This window comes from Giraffa tippelskirchi, chromosome 4 (genome assembly GCF_054371585.1).
Source record: "Giraffa tippelskirchi isolate mGirTip1 chromosome 4, T2T-mGirTip1v1.2.pri, whole genome shotgun sequence".
Classification (NCBI taxonomy): domain Eukaryota; kingdom Metazoa; phylum Chordata; class Mammalia; order Artiodactyla; family Giraffidae; genus Giraffa; species Giraffa tippelskirchi.
In genome coordinates, this window is record NC_137278.1 from 208,109,415 (window position 1) to 208,124,347 (window position 14,933).

Sequence of the window (14,933 nt, forward strand, 5' to 3'; positions counted from 1 at the left end):
AAAGTCAGTTTTTAAAGGATTAATAGGAATGTCGGAGGAGGAAGGAAAGGATGACACAGGCAGAATGAGCAGAAACAATACCAGGTGTGTATGTTTTGGACGCTGATGAACTATCCAAGGCTATGGCTTGGCAGGGGCAGTTGTGTACCTAGAGCCCTGGCATAAGTTGACCCCTTCTTGTCCAGAAGCACCATAAGCATTGGGTTGGGGTCACAGCAGGTGTGAAACATCAGTTCCATCCTTGGCCCTACAGTGTTGGTGTGCAATGGTGTAAACAGGCATGTGTGTAAGGACACAGGGTCTCGCGAACATGCCCCGATGTGACCCACGCTTACACTCTCACAGACACAACCCGCACACCCAGATGTGCTGGTGCCATGCAGGACTGACCCCCACAGCCCTGGACTCACTAGACAAGTGCACTGTCCCCACAGCTGGTCACTTCCAGCCCTTATCACCACCTCCCCAGCTTTGACTCCAGTGTATATCACGTCAGGCTAGAGATCAAGGAGAAAGAAGGCTGCTTCTTCAAACAGTGGGAATCCTTCCACTCGCGCTGGGCTCACAGTGAGAAAGAGAGCTGCCCAGTGTGAATGTGACTGAGACTTAATAAGGCCAGGGTGGATATGGAGACGTAGATGCCAACCCATCTGTTTCAATTAATGGTATGTGTTCCTTGTTATCGAGAGTTTAGATCATGTAACACTCCCAGTACGCAACCGCTGAACAAATAAAAAAGAAACATATGTTAACAAACGGGTGTGCCTGTAACTAGAAGCAAATGCCCCAGAATTTTTCTTTAACTTTTTGGCTGCACCACGCAGCATGCAGGATCCCCCAACCAGGGATCGAACCCACATCCCCTCCAGTGGAAGCGCAGAGTTCTAACTGCTGGACTGCCAGGGAAGTCCCACACACCCCAGAATTCAAAACTGAGAGAATCCTCTCTTGCAGGGGTGACTCCCCACCTTCACCTCTGTCCTCAGGCCTCCTCCCAGCCACACAGGGGACAGAGAGCTTGCTTCTCGCTTCACTAAGAAAAAACAGAGCTTTTCAGAAGGCACAGCCACCATCACCATGCGCATCAAGCCACCCTCTCCAGAGTCTGAGGGTCAAGGGTCCAAGCTCCTGGTGAGACACCTCTGCTCCCTGTACCTACCCCACACCTGGGACAAGCCCGAGGTGATGCTGCCACCTGCTTGGCCTTGCCCTCCTCTGGGCACCCTGAAGCTGGTCCTGAGCAGGAAGTGCAGGTGACGGACGGGCCATAGTGGGGTTCCTGTCTGCCCGGCCCACTGTGCCAGCAACCTAGGAAGTGTGTGACAGGCCTGGTGATACCAGTCACCACTCATGGCACCCGCTCCCCATGTGACATGAAACCCATGAGCAGGACGAATCTGGCCTCTTCCACTCTGACCTGCCCTCCCCAGCGCCCTTGACCATTCTGCAGCCTTGACCACCCCCAGAGCACATGCTGGGGACCATGGCAGTAGGCTCCCTGCTCATAGCCCCCTACCAGGAAGACAGGAGGGAACTGAGGCTCCAAGGCCCTGAGAATATGCCCGAGCCCACGCAGCTAAGTGCAAGAGGCAGGATTCCAACCAGGGTCTCCAGGCTCCAGCCGTCCTCCTCCCGCAAAGGGGCCCCACCCACAGCGGCCGCGCGAGCGCTGTCCGCGGTGCTGAACCAGCGCAGGCACGGCCGCCCTCCTACCGGGCTTGCAAAGGTTCCTTCTCACCTTGCCCAGGAGGGGGCGCTAATCAGTTTTGCTTCATTTACAGAATTCCTGTTGGTTAAAAACAAAGCGTCTAAATTGTGGACTTCCTGCTACTTTAGGAAAAAATGCAAATTTATGACTTACGTACCACCATAGGGCAGGTGCCCCACAGCTGGCTTCATACACTCTTGACCATTCTGTCTTATTTCTAATGTTACACGATGTTTTTCCTCTAGTAACCTGGAGCTGCCCCGTTCCCCAAGGTTTTATGGCCAAGGACAGCCCTGACCCCTGTCTGCCTAAGCTCAAAATCTCACAGTGGGTTCGAGGTAGGATGCCCCATATGGCAGTTCACGTTTAGAACATGTGTGTGTTTTTGTTAAGCACTGAAGAGATATTAGAAATAATAAAATGTGTGACATTTAAAGAATAACAGTATCATCTGTGTACATCCCAGCTTAAGAAAAAGAACACCAGTTTTGAAATACCCCTGCCTGCCTTCCCTACTTCCTCTCACATCTGAGTAACCACTATTTCATATTTATCCTTCCCTGACTTTTCTTTAGAGTTGAACAAATACATTTATTTAAACATACATATATTGTTTTGCACGTTTTGAACTTTCTATAAATGGACTCATACCAAAACATTTTTCTGCAACTTCCTTTTTGGACTCAAGTGCAAATGCAACCTCAAGTACAAACGTATTCTTGCCTGGAGAATCCCATGGACAGAGGAGCCTGGCGGAGCCCGCTACAGTCCATGGGGTGGCAAAGAGTCGGACACGACTGAGCACATGCATTCCTTAGTTCACTGTTGTCACTGATGGCCTGTGGTCCATGGGGGACAGAGAGGAGCTGTGGTCTGGAAGCTGCCTCCCCCTCCCCGAGCAGCCCGCGTGGATGCTGCTGCTGAGGCCAAGTCCACCTGTGATGCCAGGGAGAGGGGGCCACACGCAAGAGGCTGCTGTGGCCTCCAACACGCCCGGGCAGCCTGGGGGCATCAGGGCAGCCTCCCCCAAGACATACAGATGGCACACACTGCCCTTTCCCTGCAGTCCCTGGAGAGCAGCCACAGGCAGACAGGAAGCATGGTCTCACCTCTGCCCACTTTCTCTCCACCTCTTCTTCACCGTCCCCCAAGGGCTGCTCTGCACCCCTGAACCTGGGTCTTCACCTCACCCCGGGCATCACAGACACGCCTCTCCCCTCCTCACCCTCCAGCTCTTTCCAGCCTCAGAGACTGAGGATCCTCAGCATCCAGGATCATTTCCAATTACCAGCTTTGAGTTTTCAGAGGCTTTATCTCACTACAGATAAACTTATTTCACTAAATTCTCTGAGATGCACCCAGTTTACAGTGTCTGGGTTTCCAAACTATCTCTTAGCACTTTGCTTTTTTAAAAAAATTGAGGTGAAATTAATATAACATAAAAATAACCATTTTAAAGTGAACAATTCAGTGGCATTTAGTCCGTTCACAGAGCCGGGCAACCACCACCTCCATCCAGTTCTGAAACATTCTCACCGTTCACCACGATGCCCTTGGCTACGTCTACGGGATGGATGCTTGTCTGGCATCCCCATAGAAGTCCAGAAACTCCTGGAGGATGAGGAGTGTCAGTCATTTCCATCCCATCCTCCTTCCTGGTTCAAAGTCACTGATGACACACACTCAAGTCAACTAACTTGCAAACATGTGGCCACATAGTTCCGAGTGTCTCCTGAGTCTATGCCAACACCGTAAAGCACTATCGGCGTGCACCACTCATTAGCAAAATACCCCAGGGGTCCTTGCTGCAGCCCTGGCTGGGCGCTGGTCGTGGGGAGTGAGGCCACAAGAAAACCTCAATGAACAGGGATGGGAGGGGCTGTGCTAAATCAAGGACCTGTAGAGAGAGGTGAGGTGTACAAAGCCAGCCACTGCTGCTGTCATCAGTGATGCCGACTCAGGGCAGGCTGGGAGGGGCTCGGGCTCCCTGAAAGTCAAGCCCACTGCCCCCCAACATCACAAAGTCACTTTACACAGTACCAGGAGGACTCACACACACGTCTCTGTGATCCGACTAATTAGCTATTACTTAAGGCTTGCTGACAATAGGGCTGGGGTCTCAGGCACCACTCCCCACCTGCCCCACCTCCGCCCTGGAGCTGAGTCTCTTCACAAGGGTAAAAGTGCCCTCTCCATCTAACCCGAGACCAGGAAGCAACATCTGTCACCCGGCACTGCCACCCAGAGTCATCAGCACAGCTAATTACCACTAATTGTAATATCGTTTCTGTCTCGCTGCTAATACATTTAGACTTGCTAATCAAATCAAACCATTCCACCTTGCCACGCTGCTTGCCAATAAACATTTCTGCAAAGCAAGAAATAAATAACTCCCAGCTTTGTTCTCTCCTTTCTGTAGCCACTCTCTGCAGAGACATGGAGGGAGGGGTCATTTATTTATTTCTGGGACCAAAGGCACAGAAGGAATCTGAAGTGGAGACAGCCTTTACTGTCCAGAGCTTCCAAAGAGAGAGGGAGACAGGGGAAGGGATACCCGGGGACTTGGAAGAGAAGGCGGGAAGTAGACACGGAGAGAGGGAAGAGGAGGAGGAGAGGCACTGTCACACTGGAGCCTCATGGTCTGTTCCTGTGTTACCTCCTCCCTCGCGGGGACACAGTCTCCTGCCACCCCTGGCTGGACCGGTGGCTCCTTCTCAGGACCCCCTCAGATGTCTAAGCCCCCCACTTCCACTCACCAGGTTGGGGTGCTCTGATCTGCCCGTGAGTTTGTCAGGCTCTGTGCCGGGTCTGTTTCCCCGGCATCTCACATCTCAGGAAACACTCCCAAACACTCAACACACGGCCTCACGATGAGACAGGTGCCACTCTCCTCGAGGCGACCGAGGCTCAGAGGATGCTAAGCGCCCGCTGAGCCATCTGTGGCCAGTAAAAAGCACGACCTAGGAGTCAGTCCTGGGCCTGTGCTCCTCCAGGAAGCGGGCCGGGGAGGAGCATAAACAAGAGCTACACCAGCAGCCACGAGGAAATGTGAAGGCCACAGAGCGCTCCACTCAAGGACACGCCGGAGTCAGTCTAAGAATTCTGGAACGGAAACCGACAAAATGTTAACCATGAATGCAACTTATTATAAACACGTCCAGTTACTATAGCAATCATGCAGAAGAATTTCTGCGCCTACACACTGCCCCAGTGCTGAGAGAGGGGCTTGCTCCAGGAGGGCAGGCAATCACAAGCTCGGCCGGCCCCCTTCGCCTCGGCAAACACCGACTCTGACAGCCCTGTTCGTCTCGAGAGCACAGGGGTGGTGGAGACACGGAGACAGCCCTCATCCGGGTCTGCAGGCCTGGACCAGGTCGCCTCCCCACCCCCAGGCCAGTGCTTTTGCCCAGATGACAGGAACTGCCTGGCATCCCTGCCCTCTCTGCTTCCTGTCCGCTTCTGTTCATCTGGTGGCAGAAGTGAGTGAGGGAGGGAATGAATGAAACAACAGAACTCTGGCAAGGCTGGTTTGTGGAAGAGAGAGCGAGGGGGAAGACGGAGGGAATAATAAACCCTGAGTGCTGACTTCGAGCCAGCACATCCGCACCACCACGACCAGCGATTCTGGGAAGTGGCTATTGTTAATAAAGGGCTTTCCCGGTGGCTCCACTGGTCAAGAACCCGCCTGCCAATGCAGGAGGCTCAAGAGAGGTGGGTTCGATCCCTGGGTCAGGAAGATCCCCCGGAGAAGGAAAGGGCAACCCACTCCAGTATTCTCGCCTGGAAAACTCCATGGACAGAGGAGCCTGGTGGGCTATAGTCCATGGGGTCACAAAGAGGCAGATATGACTGAGTGCACACACATGCATACCGTTCAGTTCAGTCACTCAGTCGTGTCCGACTCTTTGCGACCCCATGAACCACAGCACGCCAGGCCTCCCTGTCCATCACCAACTCCCAGAGTTCACTCAAACTTATGTCCACTGAGTCAGTGATGCCATCCAACCATCTCATCCAATGTTGTCCCTTTCTCCTCCTGCCCTCAATCTTTCCCAGCATCAGGGTCTTTTCAAATGAGTCGGTTCTTCACATTAGGTGGCCAAAGTAATGGAGTTTCAGCTTCAGCATCAATCCTTCCAATGAACACTCAGGACTGATCTCCTTTAGGATGGACTGGTTGGATCTCTTTGCAGTCCAAGGGACTCTCAAGAGTCTTCTCCAACACCACAGTTCAAAAGCATCAATCCTTCAGCACTTAGCTTTCCTTATAGTCCAACTCTCACATCCATATATGACTACTGGAAAAACCATAGCTTTGACTAGATGGACCTTTGTTGGCAAAGTAATGTCTCTGCTTTTTAACATGCTGTCTAGGTTGGTCATAACTTTTCTTCCAAAGAGCAAGCATCTTTTAATTTCATGGCTGCAGTCATCATCTACAGTGATTTTAGAGCCCCCCCAAAATAAAGTCTGTCACTGTTTCCATTCTTTCCCCATCTATTTGCCATGGAGTGATGGGACCAGACGCCATGATCCTAGTTTCTTGAATGTTGAGTTTTAAGCCAGCTTTTTCACTCTCCTCTTTTACTTTCAACAAGAGGCTCTTTAGTTCCTCTTCGCTATCTGACATAAGGGTGGGGTCATCTGCGTATCTGAGGTTATTGAGGCACACTGTTACTAAACCCGTCTCACACATGAGGAGCCTGAGGCTCGGAAGGGCATCCAACAACCAGAAGAGGAGGCAGGGCTGCCAGCCAGGTCTGGGCAGCTCCAACCCACGTTCTTCCTGCTCCTGCACATCATCCTCCAGCAAACCCCTTCCTCCTCCCGCCTGGAATCTCCAACCCACAGCTTCGGCCCGAGCGACGTGCACACGTGGGCTCAGACACGTAACTAAAAAATGAGAAGCATACCCTGCATCCAGTGAGGCCGCCAATTTTAATTAATTTCAGACTTCGTGTGTTTCTGGCAATTATTTGTAACAAGGTTTACAGAGGGCATTTAAAATTCATTGTGATTTTTATCTAGAAATCAATGCTGATTTTTTTAAGCAGCTCATTAGGGGTGAGTATGTACTACAGGAGCAGCAGGCTCGGTGGCAGGAAGGAGGCACCCGGGGTGAAGGAGGAGCCAGCGACGAAGACACCACAACCGCAACGACAAGATCAAAGCCGGGGGAAGCAGGAGATGAGGCTCTGGTGGACAAAACAGAATCCGATTCAGATGCGGCCAAGTGGGAGGAAGCCCATTTAATAACCTAAAACGGGGAAAGAGAGCCAGGCTCCTTCTACTCCGCGGCCTTGGCTGGTGACTCTGGGGCAGGTGCAGCCACCCAGGCCACTCAGCCCGGGGAGCTCGGCGACCCTGGACAGCAGCGTCAGGCCTGGAAGAGCCAGGCCAGGGGACCAGGGACCCGGGCCACAGGGCAGGTGATGAGGGCTCTAAGATTATCTTCTGCCCTTTCTGGGATCTTTCTTTTTTTTTTAAGTTTTAAAAGAATTATGCGTTAAAATTCATCCTGAAAGGACCAATGCAGATGAACAGAAATGTCTAAATACATCAAATATAGGTGAAAACAGCCTGACACCAGACTATTCACCGTTAGCCCTCCTTCCACCTCGACACAGAGAAGCCACAGGACCAGAATCCAGTGTCATCTTCTGAGTTTAAATAATAAAACCACTGATATTTGCAGGAGCCTTACAGCTAGTAAGGCAGGGTCCATGGTCTCCTTGGTCCTCCGTGTGTCTCTTGGCGAATGCAGGGTGTGAGGTGATGATTAAAGTTGTTTTAGGAGTCAACTGAGGTTGTCTATTGGCGGCCGAGAGGAGTTACCCCAGGTCCAAGGAGCGGCGGCTGTGTGGGCACAGAAGGGCCGAGAGGAGTTACTCCACATTCAAGGTCAGGAGGGGCCGTCGTGAGTAGATACCCCTTGTCCAAGGTAAGGAGAAATGGCTGCACTTTCCTGGAGCAGCCGTGAAGAGATACTCCACGTCCAAGGTAAGAGAAACCTACTTACTTGGGTTTCTCTTGCCTTGGACGTGGGGTATCTCTTCACGGCTGCTCCAGCAAAGGAAAGCCTTACCTAGGGCTTTTCAGGATCCTCGTATGTCCCTTTATAGAAACTTTCAATTTTATCTGTGAAATCTCCGAGCTGGTTAATGAAATTGACTCGTCCTGTTCTTGGCGACTGTACAAGGTTGGAGACCCCCGCTCAGTCTAAAGCCATCGCCCACAACTCACTACAGAGCCCCCCCTAAAAGTCACGTATGGCCTTACCTACTTGTGACCTTCCCAAGTAAGACAGTAGGTGTTGCGAGAGGGCATCAGAGGGCAGACACACTGAAACTATAACTACAGAAAACTAGCTAATCTGATCACACGGACCACAGCCTTGTCTATCTCGATGAAACTAAGCCATGCCGTGTGGGGCCACCCAAGACGGATGGGTCATGGTGAAGAGGTCTGACAGAATGTGGTCCACTGGAAAAGGGCATGGCAAACCACTTCAGTATTCTTGCCTTGAGAACCCTATGAACAGTATGAAAAGGCAAAAAGATAGGACACTGAAAGATGAACTCTCCAGGTCAGTAGGTGCCCAATATGCTAATGGAGATCAGTGGAGAAATAACTCCAGAAAGGATGGTGGGATGGAGCCAAAGCAAAAACAATACCCAGCTGTGGAGGTGACTGGTGATAGACGCAAAGTCCGATGCTGTAAAGAGCAGTATTGCAGAGGAACCTGGAATGTTAGGTCCATGAATCAAGGCAAATTGGAAGTGGTCAAACAGGAGATGGCAAGAGTGAACGTCGACATTCTAGGAATCAGCAAACTAAGATGGACTGGAATGGGTGAATTTAACTCACATGACCATTATATCTACTACTGTGGGCAGGAATCCCTTAGAAGAAATGGAGTAGCCATCATGGTCAACAAAAGAGTCCGAAATACAGTACTTGGATGCAATCTCAAAAACGACAGAATGATCTCTGTTCGTTTCCAAGGCACACCATTCAATATTACGGTAATCCAAGTCTATGCCCGACCAGTAACGCTGAAGAAGCTGAACTTGAACGGTTCTATGAAGACCTACAAGACCTGTTAGAACTAACACACAAAAAAGATGTCCTTTTCATTATAGGGGACTGGAATGCAAAAGTAGGAAGTCAGGAAACACCTGGCGTAACAGGCAAATTTGGCCTTGGAGTACAGAATGAAGCAAGGCAAAGGCTAATAGAGTTTTGCCAAGAGAACGCACTGGTCATAGCAAACACCCTCTTCCAACAACACAAGAGAATACTCTACACATAGACATCACCAGATGGTCAACACCGAAATCAGATTGATTATATTCTTTGCAGTCAAACATGGAGAAGCTCTATACAGTCAGCAAAAACAAGACTAGGAGCTGACTGTGGCTCAGATAATGAACTCCTTATTGCCAAATTCAGACTTAAATTGAAGAAAGTAGGGAAAACCACTAGACCATTCAGATATGACCTAAATCAAATCCCTTATGATTATACAGTGGAAGTGAGAAATAGATTTAAGGGACTAGATCTGATAGACAGAGTGCCTGATGAACTATGGACAGAGGTTCATGACATTGTACAGGAGACAGGGATCAAGACCATCCCCATGGGAAAGAAGTGCAAAAAAGCAAAATGGCTGTCTGAGGAGGCCTTACAGATAGCTGGGAAGAGAAGCGAAGCAAAAAGCAAAGGAGAAAAGGAAAGATATTCCCATCTGAATGCAGAGTTCCAAAGAATAGCAAGGAGAGATAAGAAAGCCTTCCTCAGCGATCAATGCAAAGAAATAGAGGAAAACAACAGAATGGGAAAGACTTAGAGATCTCTTCAAGAAAATTAGAGATACCAAGGGAACATTTCATGCAAAGATGGGCTCGATAAAGGACAGAAATGGTATGGACCTCACAGAAGCAGAAGATATTAAGAAGAGGTGGCAAGAATACACAGAAGACCTGTACAAAAAAGATCTTCACGACCCAGATAATCATGATGGTGTGATCACTCACCTAGAGCCAGACATCCTGGAATGTGAAGTCAAGTGGGCCTTAGAAAGCATCACTACGAACAAAGCTAGTGGAGGTGATGGAATTCCAGCTGAGCTATTTCAAATCCTGAAAGATAATGCTGTGAAAGTGCTACACTCAATATGTCAGCAAATCTGGAAAACTCAGCAGTGGCCACAGGACTGGAAAAGGTCAGTTTTCATTCCAATCCCAAAGAAAGGCAATGCCAAAGAATGTTCAAACTAGCACACAATTGCACTCATCTCACATGCTAGTAAAGTAATGCTCAAAAATCTCCAAGCCAGGCTTCAGAAATACGTGAACCATGAACTTCCAGATGTTCAAGCTGGTTTTAGAAAAGGCAGAGGAACCAGAGATCAAATTGCCAACATCCGCTGGATCATCGAAAAAGCAAGAGAGTTCCAAAAAACATCTATTTCTACTATATTGACTATGCCAAAGCCTTTGACTGTGTGGATCACAATAAACTGTGGAAAATTCTGAAAGAGATGGGAATACCAGACCACCTAACCTGCCTCTTGAGAAACCTGTATGCAGGTCAGGAAGCAACAGTTAGAACTGGACATGGAACAACAGACTGGTTCCAAATAGGTAAAGGAGTACGTCAAGGCTGTATACTGTCACCCTGCTTATTTAACTTATATGCAGAGTACATCATGAGAAACGCTGGGCTGGAAGAAACACAAGCTGGAATCAAGATTGCGGGGAGAAATATCAATAACCTCAGATATGCAGATGACACCACCCTTATGGCAGAAAGCGAAGAACTAAAGAGCCTCTTGATGAAGGTGAAAGAGGAGAGTGAAAAAGTTGGCTTAAAACTCAACATTCAGAAAACTAAGATCATGGCATCTGGTCCCATCACTTCATGGGAAATAGATGGAGAAACAGTGGAAACAGTGTCAGACTTTATTTTTTTGGACTCCAAAATCACTGCTGATGGTGACTGCAGCCATGAAATTAAAAGACGCTTCTTACTCCTTGGAAGGAAGGTCAGGCCAACCTAGATAGCATATTTAAAAGCAGAGACATTACTTTGCCAACAAAGATCCGTCTAGTCAAGACTATGGTTTTTCCAGTGGTCATGTATGGATGTGAGAGTTGGACTATAAAGAAAGCTGAGCGCTGAAGAATTGATGCTTTTGAACTGTGGTGTTGGAGAAGACTCTTGAGAGTCCTTTGGACTGCAAGAAGATCCAACCAGTCCATCCTAAAGGAGATCAATCCTGGGTGTTCATTGGAAGGACTGATGTTGAAGCTGAAACTCCAATACTTTGGCCACTTCATGCGAAGAGTTGAATCATTTGAAAAGACCCTGATGCTGGGAAGGATTGGGGGCAGGAGGAGAAGGGGACGACAGAGGATGAGACGGTTGGATGGCATCACTGACTCGATGGACATGGGTTTGGGTAAACTCCGAGAGTTGGTGATGGACAGGGAGGCCTGGCGTGCTGTGATTCATGGGGTCGCGAAGAGTCGGACACGACTGAGCGACTGAACTGAACTGAACTACAGCTAGTAAAGGTATTTGCTGCTTCCACTTTGCAGGCAGGGAAAATGAGGTTCAGGAAGTTTCCGTGTCCCAAGTATGCGAGATGAGTAATCAGGGCGGAGCCTCTCCGTCCAGGCTCCAATATCCTTAATCTTTCCTTCAGGTTAGCAAGGGCTGACAACCATCACCACCATCATCACAAAATCACTATCATCACCATCACCACCACCACCACCACCATCATCACCATTATCTCCATCACCAGCATCACCAGCATCACCACCACCACAAAGAAGAAAAGATTCAATAAGGGCTGAAGAAGCATGCCGTCCATACCTTTCCACTTGATCAGGTGGCCAGGGAAAGGGTGACCCTCACCCAGAGCCCTGGTTCTCGAACTCCAGGGCCCCCAGAATCTTGTGGGGAGTGTGTCTTGGGCTCATTGGTGGAGCTCCTGGTTCCACAAGTGTGGGGTGACACCAGGTTTCTGCTGGCAAACAAGCTCCTGGGAGATTCAGAGGCAGACGGTCAAGGGGCAGGCTCTGAGGACCCTGAGTGAAGGTGCAAGCAGGGCATGAGTCTTTACAAAGTCTGAAATTACTAGTAGAGAGGAAAGGGCCACCTGAGAGTTAAAAAAAATACATGTTACGTGGCCATTACAATCCGTGGAAGTACCTCACTCATACACTTATCTGTATTAAAACTTGCTCCACAACTTATCAAGTACATTTTTAAGGTGGTAGGATTACTGATCTTATTGGTTTTTTTCATTTGAAGTTTTAAATTGCCAGAAAAATCATGTACCATTTCCGGCACCTGTGATTCCCTTCCCGAACATCAGTGGTACCCGCTGGAAGCCAACAGAACATAAGAGGAGCAGACAGCTTCCAAGAGCTGACCCGGGATGCTCAGACCTACTGAGTGACATCAGATGTCACAAAAACAACTGCCTGGAAAGATATACTTGTACTGAAACGTGGTGTCTAAGCCTCACAGTTTTTAAAAGTAGTGTCAGCAGCATTTTGTGCCATCTTGTTATCAACTCTGTATGGGTTCCCAGCTGGGACCCAAGGGGCTCTGTGCGCCAACTTCAGGAACTTCAAGACTTTTAAAGCTTTTTGCTTCTTCTTTACACAAGCATCTTGTCTTCCTGTCTTTAGGATATAACAGCAAGAGCATGTCCCTCACATTTACAGTTTCTAAGGCACATCCACCATCTAGTAATTCAGCGTTACTGCTGGGAGCCTGTGTGTGAGGCACAGGCATGAGTGAGCAGCAAGGGCACCTGATACACGTCTCTGTCCCTCCAGTGTGTAGCTGGGATGACGTTTCCTCATAGAGACATGTCCTCATATATTCCCTGATACAGGTAAGTTAAACTGGAAACACTCAGACCTGCCACAGGAAGTGGCTGACAGTGAAAATCATGATCATCACTGATGTCATCACTATAACCGTTATTACCATTTTATCACTATAATTACCACAACCTTTACCATCACTAGCATCATTACATTAGCATCCTCACCATCCACTTTATCACCATCATCATCACCATCCTCACCACCAACATCACCATCTTTGACATCACCTTTACCACGATCCTCACCTTCATCATCATCCTCACCATCATCACTTTCATCACCATCCTCACTACCATCACATTTATCACCAGCTTCACCATCATGACTTTCATCACCATCCTCACCATCATCACTTTCATCACCATCCTCACTTCATCACCACTCTTATCACCATCCTCACTACCATCACGTTTATCACCAGCTTCACCATCATGACTTTCATCACCATCTTCACCACCATCACCTTCATCACCATCCTCACATTTATCACCATCCTCACCACCATCACATTTATCACCATCCTCACCACTATCACCTTTATCACCAGCTTCACCATCATGACTTTCATCACCATCCTCATCTTCATCGCCATCCTCACCACCATCACCTTCATCTCCATCCTCACCACCATCACTTTCATCTCCATCCTCACCTTAGCACCATCCTCACCACCATCACCTTCATCACCATCCTCACCACCATCACTTTCATCTCCATCCTCACCTTTAACACCATCCTCACCACCATCACCTTCATCACCATCCTCGTCACCCCTTTTTTCCCCATCATTACCACCACCACCACCACCACCATTACCACTGTGACCATCATTACCTCCAACCTAAATGAAGCCAGAAGTGTCTTTCTAGAGGGTAAGGAACTGACCTGGGCTTTGGGGGACGAGCAGTGTCTTGTTCAAAAGAAAAGGGTTAGTCCAGGCAGGAGCAACGCCCTAAGCTAAGACCAGTGACCCGTAGGCATTTAGTATGTCCGGGAAACAGTCAACAGCTGTGTGTCAAGAGATGAGGTTGAAGAAGTGATCTGAATCCAGAAAATGAAAAGTCCAGTCTATTGACTACAAAGAATTTCTGCGTCTTCTTCCTTAAGGTGCTGACTTACAGACCGTGTTGCCTGCTGCCCAGGTGTCTCCCACCTGCCAGTGGTCCTGGAGGTGGGGCCAGAGGGCAGACTGTAGGGTGAGGCTCCAGGCTGGGCCCCAGCTTCAGCACAGCAACTCCCCTGACTCAACTCACTGGGGCAAGAGGCTAAGGAGGGCGTGAAGCTCTTGCTGTGGGCGATGGGGACCGGGAGACGGTTTTTAAGCACAGAAACGTCATGTAAGGGCTAAACTTGAAAAAGACAACCTTAGTGATGGTATGGAAGACAGACCCTAGAGGCAGTCAGGGGGCTGCTGACAAGTGAACCAGAGGAGCAGAGGTGGAGAAAAGTGAGGGAAATATTTAGGAGGTGAAACGGGCAAGACGATGGTAGGGAGCCGGGGGTGGGGATGAGAGCTGAGGCCGGGGGACCCAGAGAGATGGGCGTCTTGGAAGCTTCACAGTGGGGGATAATGACCTGGTCTCAGGACACAGGGGGAGAACTCGTCTCTCTGGAGCCCCCACCACGCACCAGGCTCTGTGCTAAGCGCCTACCATCCTTCACTCTGCCTCATCCTTCAAGTTCTAAAAGCAAGTGTTCGGATTACCTCCACTTCTCAGGTGAGTAAAAGGAGGCTGAACAATCGTCAGTAACTCGCTCAAGATCACAGGATGTACTAGAGTCAGAGATGGGATCTGAGAGTTGAAACCACAAAGAATTTTTCGGGGTCAGGGTTACTGTAGAAAACAGAACTGCAGTTATCTACACACAAAAAAACAAACGTAACAGTGGCAGACATCCTCCAAAATCTTCAAAATAATCGCAGCCAACTGCACTTTTGTGTCTGCTGCTCCTTATGTCATTTTGTCCCCTGTGAGAGCCCAAACAAAGAAAGTTTAAGAAATATTAATACCAATGCCAGAAGAAGACGTCTCACTGAGAAGAGTCCGTGGATTACTACTCTTCTCTGCACCTCGTTAGGAGCCTGGGTTGATGCTGGCAGTGGGGATCTCACCCTGGGGCCGACCCAGACCAGCAAAGAATGGGAACCTAGCCTGAGGAACTACTCACAGACCTGCTTAATTAGCAGACTGGGGGTGCCTTTCAACAGACATCCTTGAACCCTTTTGGTCAGGGGATGAGGAAGACTCAGCCGTGGTGGGCAGGTGGGTGACAATGGCTCCAAGAAGCAGCCTCCCAAGCCCACAGGACCTTCT

The 14,933-nt window shown here is 49.2% G+C and overlaps 1 protein-coding gene across 3 annotated transcripts in view; it reads right to left on the reverse strand.

Moving 5' to 3' along the window:
• Window positions 1-14,933, reverse strand: part of PHF21B (PHD finger protein 21B) — an 86,536-nt gene that overhangs the window by 50,641 nt on the left and 20,962 nt on the right. Inside the window, exons 2-4 of one of the 3 annotated variants that reach the window (XR_014083342.1) lie at window positions 11,591-11,876; window positions 7,413-7,564; window positions 6,631-6,903 (exon numbers count right to left, since the gene is read on the reverse strand). The exons of the other annotated variants lie outside the window; for them this stretch is intronic. The gene's annotated coding sequence lies outside the window, so the exon portion shown is untranslated. Of the gene's footprint in view, window positions 1-6,630; window positions 6,904-7,412; window positions 7,565-11,590; window positions 11,877-14,933 lie in introns of those variants that run through there. 3 annotated transcript variants of the gene reach the window in all.